Below are 16,875 nucleotides of genomic sequence, written 5' to 3'. Positions count from 1 at the left end.
TTAAATAATATGAAAAAGATTATATTAAATTTATTGATAAATTAACAAATTAAATGAAATTTCGTACATAATTGCATACATAATTTTCTTTGATAAGATATGTTGCATATGTAATTATGTGTATAGACAATTTACTCATAATTTACATATCATCTTTAATTTCTCAAATTATATAAATCATTGTTATAATTTAGAATTTTTTCCGTTAATTGACTTTTATTATCTTGAATTAGATTATTACTAGTTGGTAATTTTTTTTTATTAATGGAATGGTAACATGAGTTTTATTAATTTATATTTTGTCCTTTCTTACCATTCCTCCCCGACACCGGCAATAGTTTTTTTTTTTTTTTTTTATGAAACAAATCTCAGTTATTTATTATTTAAAATAATATCTACGTTATCTAGTCTATGAAATATATATATAATGTATTTTCATAATTTTTTGTTTCATTTTAAAATTTCAAACTTTTTATTTTTGTAAATAGTTTAATTAATTTATAAAATATTTAGATTTAGTTTCGAAGTCTAGGGTTTAAAAAGGATTTTAGTCTCCTAAATTATCCCTTCTTAATTTATTTTTCAGATTTTTCACCATATACCAAGCTAAGGCTTAATTCACCATATTGCATCGAAAACTTTCTAATACACTATATAACCTTCAGTTTTATGAAAATGTCACAACATGCCCTTTCTATTAACTCAATTAGTCATTGATGTTAATTGTGCCACATGGCAGCTTGTAATTGGTTATTATTATTATTATTATTATTATTATTATTATTATTATTATTATTATTATTATTATTAGTTATTTAATTAATTAACTTCAGAAAAATTATTTAAAAATTTTTAATAAAATAAAACATCACCAGTGCCCCCGACATCGCCCCCACCAACCGACGATAATCCTGACCCAGCCACTTTTCGGATGTCCGACAGCCATCCCCTTCCCCCGATGACGACAACTCCGACCCCAGCCACCACCTTAGCCGAAATCCCCAAACATCACCTTCGCCGAGTTCAACCCCTCCCCACCTTTCCACCTTAGTCGAAAACCTAACCCAAACCGAAAACCCCTTAGTCGGCAGCCCAAACCCTTTATCACAAGTCGCCGCCGCCCAACTTGCCAAAAACCACCACCACGAAACCCCAAAACACCAAAATCGAAACCCTGGATTTTGGTTTTAGGGTTTCGGCATTCGTGGTGGTTCAATAGGGTGGAGATGTCATCGGGACGGGGCGAATTCGTTCGCCTACGCGGGGGAGGAGGTTTTCGACGTCGGTCGGTGTTTAAGGGAGGGTTTTTGTAATACCCCGTATTTTTAATGTATTTTATAAATTATTTATTTAATTATAAAATATATTTTGGGTCAAACTATTTTAATTATTGGATTATAGATAAAACAAGTATTTATATTTGGGTCAACAAGTATTTAATCCAAATGTAGCTAGCCCATCTTTCTTATGAACCCAATCACCCTATTTTTACTTTTGGGCCACCTATTTCAACATTTAAAGTCCATGACTATATGAAGCCCAAACCTACACTAATTACCCTACACTATATATATCTACTAGATCCCCAAAATTTCCCACACAAAAAGGTTAGTCTTATTTTCTTCCTTTTTCTCTCCTCTTTTCATTCTAGCTATTTTGATGATTTTATTTATGGGTTTTGGTTTTAATTATTCAAAGTATGTTTGATTAGTATCATAATTATGTTTTGATGATTAAAGATTGTAAATTTTAAATAATAAAGTGTTTTATTTTCAGATTTCATAAAATTATAAGTTAGGGTTTTAAAATTATTAAAGACTTGATTTTTAGGGTTTTTATGAACAATTGATTTAGGGCTTTTATAGTAATAATATTTTGGAAATTTTGGTGATTATAACTACTAATTAGTTTAACTTAATTCCAGATTATTTTGAACACATAAATTCGTGTTTTAATTTATAGATTCCCATTCGTTAATATTAATCCCGTTTTAATCCCGATCAGGTTCTAAACTCATCCGATTTTGACAAAAAAAAGTAGTGTTTTCCATGTGAAAACAATGTTTTAAGAAAGACTCAATACCTTTGGTAGTGAGCACCACCCTCTCGTGGCCAAATTCAGCCTCTAAGTATGATTTTCGGGCAGTTTTTGATTTTTAACGAGGTTTTTTTTAAATTTTATCCTTGAGTTTAAAGGGTAAGAGATAATTTAATTTTTCTATGGATAATTTAAGTATGAAAATATATTTTGATGAAGTTTTAAAGGGGTTTTTGATTAGTTTAAAATGCTGGAATTTTATTTAAAGTAGTATAATTGTGATTTTAATAAAAGGGCGTGATAACCTATTAAAAAGGAGTTTAATTAGGGGTTTTTAAATAATTTTCAGATTATTCTAAATAGTTTAAAGTGAGTTTAACTTGCTGAAAATTGTGTATACAAGAGTAATTAATTTAGTATTATTGTCCCTTTATGTAGGAGACTTGATTCGGGAATTGTTGTAGTGTTTTCGGCCACTTTATGGGCTTAATTGAGGTACGTTCGCGTACTTAGCATATTTAATGATGTAGAATCATGCTAGGTTTGGTTTCAATCAATTACAAGTAGCATCATGCTAAGGTTTATGTATTAAATTGTGAATTATTAGTATTGGTGATTGAATTATGAAGCATGAATTTATTTGTGATGATCTATGGATTGGAAATTATATTTTTGGCATGAGTATATGGACTACATATTTATTTATGGCATGTTAGAGAGCATGTTTAATTAAACTAATTGTTTAATTATGTTTAGAATATTGAAAAGGAATTTTATTATAGTCCATATAATTTTTATTGATGCATTAAGCATGAGGAAGGAGCTATATAAGTTTCTATGTACACAAGGAATAAATACTATGTTGGTGCCTTTGTGCACTTAAGGTGTTTTCAACACCGAGGGATAGGATTGTTGGCGCTTTATGCGTTTAAGGTGTCTTTGACACTGAGGTAGTTTTAAAAAGGGTTCAACATTAAATTATATGTGGTCACTAATTATTCAAGACTTGAATTGGTATGTTTGTTTGATTGAATAATTATTGTTGATTGAATTATTATGCTTTGGGAGTCATCACCAAGTTTAATAATCTGTAAATAACGTAAAGTGAAAGAGATTACGCACCAAAACTCTTGGAACGTATACCTTGAGTATGAACAATGGGGAGAGTTATGGGGTTTTATATTTAACCATTTCTAATGGAGTACAGGACGCTGTATATTCCCTTTTATTATTATGCGCTGGAATTCCGCCACCAATGTGTGGCATAGTGATGCTGGCACGGTTAGCTCCCGTGTCAGTGAACCTCAATTTATTGAGGTAGGTTTAGTTGGAAACCCGTTCGATGCGTAATCAACGCTAAATGAATTATTTAGTGTCCAGTTAAAGAGTCTTGTTGTTTGTTGTGTGTGCTTGTAAACAGGTGCAATGAGGTAAGTATGTGTGATGCTAGGAGTTGCATGTTAGTGTGTTTAAATACGCTTATGTACTCAGCTTTGCTGATTGTGTGTGTTGTTTGTGTCTGGCTATGTCTTTATCTTGGCCCTACGATGATCCATTTTAATGGAGAGTAGTGGGGGCAAGTGGAGATAATCTTTTCAGGTGTTGAAACATATTCATGACGGGGCATGAGTGAAGAGCGAATCATGCTAGTTTCTATTAGTTGAGATGTGGTTTATTGCATTCAAATATTATATTATATTATGTTATGCTTATGAGACTAACGCAAAGGTTTTCGTAATTTAATTGGTTTTGATAAGGGCCTTCAACGGTTCCAAGTTGTAGGTTGATTTTATTTGACTTCGTTTGACTTTGGTTTTAACTTTATTTTTGTTTGGTTGACTTTTAAGTTGACTCATTTTGAATGGTTTTAATTTAAGTCTTCCGCTGTGTGTCTTTGATAATTGCCTTAGCCGTTTTCACGGTGGCGGTAATGTCTTAGATATTCCTAAATCGTATTTTAAAGAGTAAAATAGGTACTTTTAAAGGAAAGGAATTTCTAGGGTGTTACAGTTTTTCGAGGGAGTTAGGGGTTTTTTGATTTGATACTAGCACGGTGGTTAGGGTAGGGGGTTTTCGAGAGAGATGCGGGCAACCGGGCATGACTGTTCAGGGGAAGGGGAGGTGCGCCGGCGGAGGTCCTGGTCGGATTTCGCACCGACGAGGGGGTTCTGGTCTTCCTTGCTGGCATGGGTGTCGTTGGTGGTGGCTGGCTGGGGGAATGTTGGTGGTGGCTGATTTCCTTTTTTTCTTTTTTTTCGATAATTAATTAAATAATTTTTTTAAATTAAATTATTTAGAAGGGAACAAATCACAAGCTACCACGTCGTATCATTAACCTTAATGACTAACGGTGTTAACGTACGTTAGTCTTAATGGCATGTTGTGACATTTTTGTTAAACTGAATGGTATATGGTGTATTAGAAAGTTTTCGGTGGTATATGATAAATTAAGCTTTAACTCAGTGGTATTTGGTGAAAAATCCGTTTATTTTTAAAAAATTCTTATCATTCATTCCTTATATAAAGATTTTAGTCTCCTAAATTTAAAAAATACACAATAATAACGTTTTTTTACACGTGATGTGACTATGCGAGCATGTTTATAAATTTTTTTTATAATGCATATAAATTAATCATGTACCCTAACCAATGAATTGAAACTTTCAAAATTTCATCACAAATATAACAACAAATGAATGATTAAAAGTTAAGAAAATTGTTTATATAAATTATAATGATCGATGCGGAAGAAATGAAATATGTTAAAATTTTAAAATGAAGCGATAAATAAAAAGGCTATCAAATGTATAATAATTGACTAATTGTTAGATCATAATTATACAAAAAAATTATTTTAATCATTAACTACAACTGATCTTAATTATGGGCCTATTCAATTAAGCTTAATTTCAGTTCAATTCAGCTCCAATTAATTCAAATCAGTTCAGTTGAGCTCCTAATTTCCTTCTCTCATAAAATATTCATTTCAGCTATATTCAGTTCATTTCAGCTCCAATCAGTTTAGTTTAGTTCAGCTCAGTTCAGTTCAGTTCAGCTCAGTTCAGTTCAGTTCAGTTCAGCTCAATTCAGTAAATGTGAACATGCCCTATGTACATGGTCCTACCTTAAAATAAGATATACACATAGAAATATGCATGTTTTAAGTGTTTTAAAGTGGAGATAGAAATTTCTAACATTTGTTTTCTCGGGGCCTCGTCCCTTGTTTGCACCAAAAAAAAAAAAAAAAAAAAAAAAACCACAATTAAATGATCATAATTAGTATCCAAATTATTACGGAGTAATTGATTTAGTGTCTCTTACATTGTTATTTTGATTGCTGATTATGTTTTTGGAAAATTATTGTCAATAATTTTATTTGATTGATTAATTAATTATACAATCAATCAATAACCATATACTAAAAGGCACACCAACAATGACACGTGTCATCTCCTGGTGTGTCTTTTAATTTTGAATTTTTTTTTTTTTTGGTTAAAATTTATTTAATGTAAATTTTTAATAAGGTATATAAAGATTGGCTAAAATGTAAATAACCTTAATTGTACTAAATCAATATAGCAAGAGTTTATATTAAAATTATATGACATATATTGGAATTTAAACAACCGTGCATTATTGCACGGGACCTAACCTAGTATCAAATATAACTTTGCTAAATGTGTTTTAATAGTAAAGTTTTTAAATTTTGAATTTTGATTGTTGACAATTTAAAATATCATTGATTTTTTTTCCTTGAATATTCCTTTTTTTACAAAAAAAAAATATAAGTTATTGGATAATTATTTGTCTAAATTTCACCAACCTAATGTAGTATGTAATGATTCTTAAAAAAAAAAAATGTAGTTGTAATGATAAATTACTAAGAATATTTAGGTAATTTTAGGGGGACACCATGGTTTCCCCCTTTGGCATGAAATTGTAATATACGGAGTATCAAAATTGTAATATACGGAATATTTAGGTAATTTTAGGTAATATACGGAGTATCAAAATTGTACATTGTTAATAATTATTGAAAGTAAGGGCCTGTTCACATTTACTTAATTTCAGTTCAGTTCAGTTCAGTTCAGTTCAGCTCCAATCAGTTCAGTTCAATTCAGTTCCAATCAGTTCAGTTCAGCTCTTAATTTCCCTCTCTCATAAAATATTCATTTCAGCTTAGTTCAGTTAAGTTCAGTACAGTTCAGTTCCAATCAGTTCAGTTCAGTTAAGTTCACCTCCAATTAGTTCAGTTCAGTTCAGCTCAGCTCAGTAAATGTGAACAGGCCCTAAGTTAAGTAACCTATGTAAACATGGGGTATTTAATTTTTGGTGATTTGAAGAGTTATAACTCTTATAAGGGAATCCTTCAAGCATGAAACACAATTTAATGTCAAATTTTCAGCTATTTTATTTATTTATTTTTTTTATCAAGGCTCCTACAAATTTAATGACTAAACATTCAAGTTAAAATTGGCAATATTACATGCTATGTAAGAAAGCCAATATGCAATTTCGTACTAAGAAAATTACCAAACCAGAAAATGTATACACTGGGAGTGAGGGACAACTTAAGTGGTTAGAGCTTCCCTCCCGATTCCAAAAGATCCTGGAATCGATTCTCACCCCGCCTTTGTGGCTCTCTAAACACCAAAAAATAAAAAAAAAAAAAAAAAAAATACATCCACTATAACACATATTTCCCTTGCTAAGATTCACTGTGTTTCTTGAAGAAATCAATGAGAAGATCATAAACAATTTCCTTAGCATTCATAGCCAGGACATAATCAGCATGCGCGTAGTCTTCAATAAACTGAAGGAATAGCTTGTCTCTGTCATGATTTTTGAGTTTATCCAGCAGGAACTTAACATCGTCAACATCAGCAAGCTCGTCCCTTCCTCCATGAGCTATGAACATTGGGAGGTTGTTTGGTATGTTTGTCAGGTTTAGTCTTCCCATAACGTTCCAAGTTCTTATCCGGGTCTAGATAGTCATATCTTGCTACTGTTCCATCCCTTGCCACTGATAACATATTCATAGACAAGGATTACTATGTTATCCTAGATAGATCAACAAAACTCTGCAATAACACTCATTACAGGTCAAATCAGTATAAACTCGTCTGAAACTCAAGTTAAGTTCAAGTAATGTGTCAACTGTCAAGCAAACTAGCCTAAGAACAACTTCGACTTGGCTCATATTACCCTGTCGTATAATGAAAGCAACTAAGTTTATCAAAAGGCACATACTTTGGGAAAAATGGATCATGTTCTTGGTGGCTGTCGGCTGAGGTTCATGCTGCAGGAATGTAGAAACCGTTGATGTGCTCAGGCAACAGTTTACACCTACATCATCCTAAATTTGTGTTAGTTCTTATCATGCTTTGAAAACCGATTAGCTCATGAATAAATTGCATGCTTAATACCAGTAAAAGACGTCAAAAAGTCAGTGCAGTCAATTCCCTGCTTCCTGCATATATCTGTTAGAAGCTTCTTTACTGCCTGTCTGCTCAATAAGAAGCAGAATAGAAAATACTTCAATAATGTTGTAAACACCAGGATGATTAGACGGATGTGTGTTAAATTATCCTACATAATGAAGTCATGAGGATGATTACAAAGTTACAGAATATGAATTTCTAGTTGCTACATGCTAGCTAGCACCTTACAATATGAAATGTAATTCAGAATGCCAAAAATAGGGAATTGAGGGAATTCAGAGCTGATCTGAAGCTCAGTACAGCAGAGAAGAAAAGGCGTTCTCACCCACGTGGTACAAATTCATGTAGTCCAGACCAGTACATTAACTGTAAACAAGAATAATCAGTAAAGTTTTGGTGTATAACAGAGAAAAAAGGAAAAGGGAAGGATATATGTCTTTACTTCAGTTACGAAGTTTTCAGCAGCATCTTTAGCAAGTGGGGAAGTCATTCGACTTAGATAAGCAATTGGACAGAGCAAGCCGGCTGATTTCACCATGTTCAACAAATTATGCTGGGAAAAGGCAGTCAGGGCTATCAATGTTCCCTGCAGTCAAACTGCTTAAGTACTCATAATACTCCTGAGAGTTATAATGGAACTGAAAGAAGGAAATGCGATCAACAATAGTGCAGTACAATTCAGTATTTTTACCTGTGAATGCCCAACATAATGCAGCTTCTGTTTACCAGAATGATCATACACATATTGGACCATTGCTGGAAGGTCATATGCCATCAGCTCATCCCATGACCAATCCCAATATGCCTACATAAGATTTCTACGATTTCTATCATTAAGAAAGTAGAACCGGGGGAGTAGGGGTGAATGTAGACCACACATATATGAGACAGAAAGATTGTATATTTTTGTCAACATGAAGAAGAGATTACCGAGTCACTAGAGCTTAATGTCATATGACCGAGGCTATATTTGGTGCCACGAGAGTTAGCAACCCAAACATCAAAATCATTATCTGCTAAAATGAATGCCAAGGATTGGTCTGGAGGGTTAAGTAGCCATGTGATTCCATCCTACATCCACAGAAAGAAGAAAAGCAGGGCATAAACCCTGCTGTTAATGAAGTCTGAGCAGGCGAAAATGCATGTAGTCTTTTCACTAACCATATTTTAGTCATTTTAGTGAAAAGACTACATGCATACTGGGATATGTAATTATAATTGTAAACCATATTCAAACTTCTGTTGAATGCATTAGTTCACTAACCACAGAAAATTCAAGTTAACTACTGCAACCAACAAATTAACACAATCACAAGAATGGCAGAAGGAATTGAATACAGAAGAGATAATTGCTCCCTCTATCCAGAATAAGTGGTCACATTATCCCAACCCTTTTTATAATAAGAATATGTCATGAGAAAATTCATTGTAATTGTTGATCCATTAGTTTTTGTTGTGTTGGCATACTGGGATATGTAATTATAAACCATGATATTGAGAAATGTGACAACTTTTCCGGATTTCTGAAAATAATTTGAGTATTGAATTCAGACAGAGGGCTTATTTCACTAACCATTAAAACTCCATGCTGCAAAAGCACTGGTGGCCTGCTGCCTCTAGCTGTATAATTTGTCAAGCCGGTTGGAATTCTTTGCAAGCTGAGAATATAACCGTCTTTTGTTGTCACCTAAATCTCTCCAACAACAATTAATTAATGATCTAAGATCAATGAAAAGCATAAAGGAAATGAAGAAAACAGTTTAATCCAAGAACAAAGAGTATGCATACTGTGTGCTCCTCGCAAACATAGCCTCGTGACTCCACCAGCAATTTACAGATGCCCTCATCAGAAGATGGAGCAAATGCTAGAAATCGACCATGAGTCTCGTTGGAAATTAGCCTTGCTCTAACTCCGATTATTTGTTGAAAGAAGAAGAATACTAAGGCTAGTGAGCTTAGAATGGCAGTCATATTATTAAAATGTAATGAACATCACCAATAATTTCGTTCACTTCTGAAGGAACCAACATATATTCTTGTATTTCTGCTGGTAAGAAAGATGAAAACTGTCTATCAAAAGAATCCAGCATGTGATACATAAAACAATATAAGACTTTTGTCTATAAGTGAAATGGTGGACCAAGTTTCTTAACCAAATAAAAGCACACAGTATAATAGAAGTTTGGACTTCACTGCCGCCACTTTATTCTATTACTGATACATGTTTCACATAAAGTTCGCTGATAAATAATGAGAAATACAAGTATAATAACTCCAGAAAGTGTTGCACAACACCACCACACAAAAGTGATCAGAAGACGGCTGAAATTTAGGGGGTTGAACGTACTTTCTTCATCTGAAACCCGGAAAAATATACTACGTATAATAGGAAAATGGTTTGACAGAAAAGTTACCTGTATCATGTCCTAATTTACCTGACTAAACCACCATTTCAAGGGCTTAGTCCATTTTTGTACAGTGAACTCCCTAACCTACTAGACATCTACATGAATAATTATCCTAACAATCATGACCGATATCCTCGTCACAACATTCTTCAAGAGAGAGGTTCCAAAATCAATGAAAAAATGAATATTTGATTTCATAATGTTACAAAACCTTTGAACTCACTTGTGAGTATGATTTTACTTTACAAGAGTAATTATGAAAAGTTACTAAATGGAAAACTCCCAAAAATCTCAACACATGCGCAACTTAGAGGCCAAAATGGGGCTGCAGGAATAAGAAACAAGATAAAGAAGTGGAAACAAAGAGCAAAGATAGGTACAAAAATATTGATATATGTTGAAAACATGATTGAATTGAACTTTTCACATGTGGTAATTAAAGTCAATGAAGACTTTACTAAGTACAATAATTTGTATAAGGTACAATAATGTATATTATTTTATTTAATTATTTTGGCTATATAAATGGAAGTTCACGTATTGTGAACTTGTAGTTGAAAAGCAAATAAAGAGATTTCCTATCATTCTACTACTTACTTCCTGTCTTCATCCCTTCACTGATAAATATCTTACCATCAGTAAAATATTTTTAACACGTTATCAGCACGAGTTTCCAGTCAGGTATATTTATACCTACTTCTAAAAATTATAATAAATAATACTATCTACTTCTAAATGTTTCGAGGAGTATGCTCTATAGTTGCCCATATTTGGGATCCTCTATACCAGAAACTCAAACATTTACTGTATTATATATACCTCAAAAACAACGGTGAAAGTTCTCTTACTTGTGAATTCATTACTATCATCTTTTGTTTTATTCATGTTGATGTTTCTTTGTTTGATTCATGTTGATATTACATACTCATTTTACGTAAATTTTTGATCTTAGTTATTATAATTGCTAAGTAGTAACTTTGCATGCATATTATTAACTAGATTAACAAAAAGATGCAGCCTTTTATACTTATTATTTTTTTACTTTTATATACTTTTTGTGTTTCTTTCCGTTTTCGAACCCATGATCTTTTATAGATATTAGGGCTCTCGGACCACTATGGCTTGCATTCCCAGTGTGATAACCTTTTACAGTTATAAATATATATATATGGACCATAATTTTATGCCAGTACATTAGACTATTATATGATATATTTACAGTTGTACAAAACAGTAACGGATAAACCTACCTCTATAAAAGGCGGATTTTTCCCCCAATTTCACCACAAATCCCTTATCCCTTCCCACTTTTTATCCAAAAAATCACCTAAAAATTTTATCACCCCCTTCTTCTCCGATATGTTCCCCGACGACGGCAACCAGAACACCCAAAACACCCACAACTTCACCTTTGAAGAAGATTTAAGGAAGATAAAACAATATTTCCTTCTAATTACGGCGCTTGTAGTTCTATTAGTAGCAATATTAGTTTTTGTCATTATGTATAAGTAAAACTCACTTATTTTGTCGTTTTAGTATATTAAAAGCTTGTTTTTGTTTTATTATGTTTGTTGTTATTAATCATCATTGTATAATATTACCGTTATCATTATAATTGTTGTTACTACTGTTATTGTTGTCGTTTTGTTTTTTTTTTTTTTTTTGCAACTAACATGATTAATTTTTGTCTAATCATATAATTACTCACAATAATAAACCAAGGGGGAGAAAAGATTATATTATTTATGGTTTATTATTATATTAAATTTAATTATCACGTGTCTTATTAACTTAATTATAAATATGGAAGAACTAAACATGTGAGTTGTACGTATAATTTGTTATTATAAACTAATTATAACGTAATTTGTTGTAGCTAAAATGGGAGACCTTATGAAAAGACAGTTCAGCATCTTAGATTTATCTGGAAAGAAATTTCTGGAATGGAAAGTGGATGCAATGATGAATTTGAAAGCTCAAGGCTTAGAGCACACTGTTAAAGAAAATAAAAGTCCCTCTGGTCAAACAACTGATACTACCACTTCTGCAATGACTGTTGCAAAACCTGTTACTGAACAAGATAAGGCAAAAGCCTTAGTGTTGTTAAGGCATCATTTACATGAAGGCCTTAAAACTGAGTACATGATGGTTGAAGATCCCAAAGAATTATGGGATTGCCTTAATGAAAGATTTGGACACCACAAAAGGGTGCTCCTTCCTAAGGCATTATTTGATTGGACAAATTTACGGTTCCGGGATTTCAAATCTGTAATTGATTATAATTCAACCATACATGAGATAGTGTCTATATTGAGATACTGTGATCATCCAGTTTCGGATGAACAGATGATTGAAAAAACACTCACTACCTTTCATGCAAGCAACATACTGTTGCAAGAACAGTACCGTGAAAGAGGTTTTAAAAAGTTCAATGAATTAATGAGTGTATTGCTTGTTGCGGAACAAAATAGTGAACTTTTGTTGAAAAATCATAACCTGAGACCAACTGGGTCTTTGGCCACTCATCATGAGGCAAATGCAACAAATTCTATCCACCCGAGTCAAATGCTACAAGAAGAGGTGGACGTGGAAATTACAATGGCCGTGGAAGAGGCCGTGGAAATTATCGCGGACGCGGCCGTGGTCGTGGTAGAAACAATTTTCTAAGAAACAGTAATTTCAAAAATTTTGAAAAACAGAAGGGGCAGTCATCTGGAAGCCACAAACAAACTCCTTCGAAAGGAAAAGACACATGTTACAGATGTGGCATGACAGGACATTGGGGACGTACTTGTCGTACAGCCAAACATTTGGTAGATCTTTACCAGGCTTCTGTAAAGGGCAAAGAGAAAAATGCAGAAGCAAATTATGTTCATGAGGAAAATGCTCCTTGTCCCAGCCTTGATGTATCCGATTATTTCATGGATAATGCTGAAATTGGAAATGATTTCATTCTTGGAGAAAACAACAATGCTTAGGTTTCTCATCTACTAATGTAACATATGCTATGTTTTAATGTATTTTCTTTATGTTCTGTATTTTAAATTTCTAGTCATGTACTTTTGGTCACTATCATCAATAAAAGATTGTATAATATTATTCTAAACTAATCTCAAATTTATTTTATGAAGATATGGATCTACCTGAAGTTAGTTCCGAATATCAATGTCTTTTGGACAGTGGAACAACGCACACTATTTTAAAGGATAGAAATTATTTTTCACAACTAAAGTTGTTTCAAGCAAATGTGAACACTATTTCCGGGTCAGCTAAATTAATTGAAGGATCTGGAAAGGCTTGTATAATGCTTCCAAATGGAACAAAATTAATAATCAATAATGCTTTATATTCGAGTAAATCTCGAAGAAATCTCATAAGCTTTAAAGACGTACGCCAAAATGGCTATCATCTAGAAACAATGATGACAGATCAAAAAGAGTATATATGTCTCACGGCAGAAAAACATGGCAAGAAACATATATATGAGAAATTGCCAGCATACTCTTCGGGGTTATATCGTATAAACATACGACCCGTGGAAATCAATATGGTATCTAACCAGAAGTTAGATGACAAACATTTGATTATCTTATGGCATGATCGTTTGGGACATCCAGCAACTGGGATGATGCAAAGAATAATAGCACATTCAGTTGGACATTCAATAAGAAATGTCAAAATTCCCCGATCAGATGAATTAACATGCTCTGCATGTTCACTTGGCAAATTAATAATAAGGCCATCCATGAGCAAAATTGCTACTGAATCTCCAAAATTCTTGGAAAGAATTCAGGGAGATATATGTGGGCCAATTAATCCAGCATGTGGACCATTTCGATATTTCATGGTTTTAATTGATGCTTCTACACGATGGTCACATGTTAGTCTACTTTCAAGTAGAAATGTTGCCTTTGCAAAATTACTTGCCCAAATCATCAAATTAAGAGCACAATTCCCAGATCATACAATAAAGAGAATAAGACTTGACAATGCTGGGGAATTTACATCCCAAACATTTAATGATTATTGTATGTCAATTGGAATTGATGTCGAACACCCAGTAGCTCATGTTCATACACAAAATGGTCTGGCTGAATCACTAATTAAGAGATTACAAATGATTGCAAGACCATTATTAATGAGGTCAAGATTGCCACCATCTGCTTGGGGACATGCTATAATACATGCAGCAGCGCTAATTAGATTGAGACCTACAGCTTATCATAAATTCTCACCACTACAGCTTGTTTGTGTTCGAGAACCAAGTATCTCACATCTAAAAATCTTTGGTTGTGCTGTATATGTTCCCATTGCTCCACCCCAACGAACGAAAATGGGTCCACAAAGAAGACTGGGAATTTATGTCGGGTTTGAATCCCCTTCTATAATTAAATATCTTGAACCACTGACTGGTGACTTATTTACGGCTAGATTTGCGGATTGTCACTTTAATGAAACAGTATTCCCAGTCTTAGGGGGAGAGAAAGTGGACCCACGTAAGAAAGAAATTGAACTTATTTGGAATGCAACACAACTGTTGATGTTAGATCCACGAACAAATATGTGTGAACAAGAAGTCAAGAAAATTGTTCATTTACAAAGTGTTGCAAATCAATTGCCTGATGCATTTGTAGACACAAAGAAGGTGACAAAATCACATATACCAGCAGAAAATGCCCCTGCACGTATTGAAATCCCAACTGGTAATAAGGCCATAGAAAATGAATCTCAGGCACGCAGAAAGCGTGGAAGACCACTTGGTTCAAAAGATTCTAAGCCAAGAAAATTGAAAAGATTGGATGGAATAGGAAATGAGACTAATGATGTTCCCCCGTCAGAAGGTCAAGAAAGACCAAATGTGGATGAAAGTAAAGAAAATGATGATAATCCAAAAGGGGACGAACAAGAAGACAACCCTACGGGGAATGAACAAGATGTTCAAAACATCGATAACAATGAAATTTCAATGAATTACGTCTCTACAAAGACTCAGTGGAATAGAAAGGATGTTATCGTTAATGAAATATTTGCAAATTCCATCGCAATCGACATTGTGTCTGATGAAAATGATGTTGAACCTAGAACTGTAGAAGAATGTCGACGTAGGAGTGATTGGCCAAAGTGGAAGGAGGCAATGCTGGCTGAGTTAAAGTCACTTGAAAAACGAGAAGTTTTTGGAAAAATAACCCTTACACCAGCAGGTGTAAAACCCGTTGGATACAAATGGGTATTTGTGAGAAAACGTAATGAGAAAAATGAAATAGTTAGATACAAGGCAAGACTTGTAGCCCAAGGATTTTCTCAAATTCCAGGGATTGATTATGAAGAAACATATTCTCCAGTGGTTGATGCAACTACATTAAGATTTCTGGTAAGTTTGACAGTCACAAAAGGACTACAAATGCGATTAATGGATGTAGCGACTGCGTATTTGTATGGATCACTCGATACGGACATTTACATGAAAGTCCCCGAAGGACTAAAACTACCAGAAAATCACAAGCCTGGACAACTGCTTTCCATAAAATTAAAAAGGTCACTTTATGGATTGAAGCAATCTGGAAGGATGTGGTACAACCGTCTGAGTGAATATCTTATGAGAGAAGGATTCAAAAACAACCAAGTTAGTCCCTGTGTTTTCATAAAGCGATCACAATCAGGATTCGCTATCATTGCAGTTTATGTTGATGATTTAAATATCATCGGAACCCCAAATGAACTCGAGAAAACTGCAAAATACTTGATGAAAGAATTTGATGAGATGAAAGACCTTGGGAAAACTAAATTTTGCCTTGGACTGCAAATTGAGCACTTGAGTCATGGTATTTTTGTCCATCAATCAAACTATACAGAAAGAGTTTTGAAACGATTCTTCATGGACAAAGCAACTCCAACCAACTTCCCAATGGTTGTTCGTTCTTTGAATATGAAAAATGATCCATTCAGACCCCGAGAAGAAAATGAAGAGATTCTGGGTCCAGAAGTACCATACTTAAGTGCAATTGGAGCCTTAATGTACTTAGCTAACAATACTAGACCCGACATAGCTTTCTCTGTGAATTTGTTAGCTAGGCACAGCAATGCACCAACATATAGGCATTGGAAGGGAGTTCGACACTTACTCCGGTACCTACGAGGGACACAAGATCTTGGTTTATATTACCAACCAAAACAAGATGCTGCTCTCATTGGGTATGCAGACGCTGGATACTTATCAGATCCTCAAAATGCCAAGTCACAAAATGGATATGTGTTCACTTATGGCGGCACTGCAATATCATGGAAATCAACAAAGCAGACATTGACCGCGACATCATCAAATCATGCAGAGTTGATAGCCCTCTATGAAGCAGGACGGGAATGTGTGTGGCTGAGGTCGATGATCAGTAATATCCAAAAGGAGTGTGGAATGAACACAATAACAGAAGACCCAACCATCATCTTTGAAGACAATACAGCTTGTATTGCTCAAGTAACTGAAGGATATATTAAGGGAGATAAAACGAAACATATTGCCCCAAAACTGTTCTTCACACATGATCTGCAAAAGGACGAGGAAATAAATATCCAGCAAATTCAGTCTTGTGAAAATCTTGCTGACCTGTTCACCAAATCACTTCCTTCGAAGAAATTTGAGCAGTTAGTTCACAAAATCGGAATGCGACATCTTCGTGAACTATGCTGAGATCAGGGGGAGTATTATATGTACTGCACTCTTTTTCCCTTCGATCAGGTTTTTATCCCACTGGGTTTTTCCTGACAAGGTTTTTAACGAGGCAGTACACCAAAACATATAATACAATATAGTTGTACTCTTTTTCCCTAGCTATGGTTTTTATCCCACAGGGTTTTACCTAACTAGGTTTTTAATGAGGCAACTTGTACCCCATTCCATGTGAACGTTCAAAGGGGGAGTGTTGAGAAACATGATTGAATTGAACTTTTCACATGTGGTAATTAAAGTCAATGAAGACTTTACTAAGTACAAT

General features: G+C 33.9%; 1 pseudogene across 1 annotated transcript; it reads right to left on the bottom strand.

Moving 5' to 3' along the window:
- Nucleotides 1-6,486: 6,486 nt before the first annotated feature.
- On the bottom strand, nt 6,487-9,519 carry LOC145621342 (triacylglycerol lipase 2-like; annotated as a pseudogene). The gene is made up of 9 exons (XR_014108391.1): nt 9,267-9,519; nt 9,052-9,165; nt 8,409-8,549; nt 8,170-8,283; nt 7,921-8,064; nt 7,804-7,844; nt 7,464-7,543; nt 7,288-7,383; nt 6,487-7,060 (listed from the first exon to the last, which is right to left on the bottom strand). The product of XR_014108391.1 is annotated as a triacylglycerol lipase 2-like (transcript).
- Nucleotides 9,520-16,875: the final 7,356 nt, after the last annotated feature.

Source organism: Chenopodium album, chromosome 27 (genome assembly GCF_948465745.1).
Source record: "Chenopodium album chromosome 27, dcCheAlbu1.1, whole genome shotgun sequence".
Lineage (NCBI taxonomy): Eukaryota > Viridiplantae > Streptophyta > Magnoliopsida > Caryophyllales > Amaranthaceae > Chenopodium > Chenopodium album.
The sequence above is the reverse complement of the archived record's forward strand: the minus strand, read 5'-3'. Positions and strand labels throughout refer to the sequence as shown.